The sequence below is a fragment of the Triticum dicoccoides genome, unplaced genomic scaffold (genome assembly GCF_002162155.2).
Source record: "Triticum dicoccoides isolate Atlit2015 ecotype Zavitan unplaced genomic scaffold, WEW_v2.0 scaffold105414, whole genome shotgun sequence".
Lineage (NCBI taxonomy): Eukaryota > Viridiplantae > Streptophyta > Magnoliopsida > Poales > Poaceae > Triticum > Triticum dicoccoides.
In genome coordinates, this window is record NW_021172355.1 from 1 (window position 1) to 901 (window position 901).

General features: G+C 52.1%; 2 non-coding genes across 2 annotated transcripts; both read left to right on the forward strand.

Annotated features, from left to right (window-relative positions):
• The first annotated feature begins 23 nt into the window (after window positions 1–23).
• Window positions 24–142, forward strand: LOC119342803. The gene has a single exon (XR_005165727.1). It is a non-coding gene; the product is annotated as a 5S ribosomal RNA (ribosomal RNA).
• A 297-nt stretch (window positions 143–439) lies between these two features.
• On the forward strand, window positions 440–558 carry LOC119342804. Its single transcript, XR_005165728.1, has one exon. It is a non-coding gene; the product is annotated as a 5S ribosomal RNA (ribosomal RNA).
• Window positions 559–901: the final 343 nt, after the last annotated feature.

Sequence of the window (901 nt, forward strand, 5' to 3'; positions counted from 1 at the left end):
GACGAAGACCGGGGTAACATGTCGGATGCGATCATACCAGCACTAAAGCACCGGATCCCATCAGAACTCCGAAGTTAAGCGTGCTTGGGCGAGAGTAGTACTAGGATGGGTGACCTCCTGGGAAGTCCTCGTGTTGCATTCCCTTTTTAATTTTTTTCGCGCCGCTTGCAAAACAAAACGCACGTGTAAGTAATATATTTACCGTGTTTTATTATTTTGCACGAGTGCGGTAAGTCATAGCTGGGTGCTCACGATTCACGGGTCCAGCGTCGGCGTTGTGGCGCGGCAAGCGTGCACTGGTGCGGTTGACAGGGAGGGGTGGAAACCGCGTTAAACTCGTCTCCGTAGTTGAGAGGGAGCGGCCAAAGCAATGTACAATCGTCTTTGTAGTGGAGCTGGGAGGGGCAAGGATAAGGGACGAAAACCGGGGTAACATGTCGGATGCGATCATACCAGCAGTAAAGCACCGGATCCCATCAGAACTCCGAAGTTAAGCGTGCTTGGGCGAGAGTAGTACTAGGATGGGTGACCTCCTGGGAAGTCCTCGTGTTGCATTCCCTTTTTAAATTTTTTCGCGCCGCTTGCAAAATAAAACGCACGTGTAAGTAATATATTTACCGTGTTTTATTATTTTGCACGAGTGCGGTAAGTCATAGCTGGGTGCTCACGATTCACGGGTCCAGCGTCGGCGTTGTGGCGCGGCAAGCGTGCACTGGTGCGGTTGAGAGGGAGGGGTGGAAACCGCGTTAAACTCGTCTCCGTAGTTGAGAGGGAGCGGCCAAAGCAATGTACAATCGTCTTTGTAGTGGAGCTGGGAGGGGCAAGGATAAGGGACGAAGACCGGGGTAACATGTCGGATGCGATCATACCAGCACTAAAGCACCGGATCCCATCAGAACTC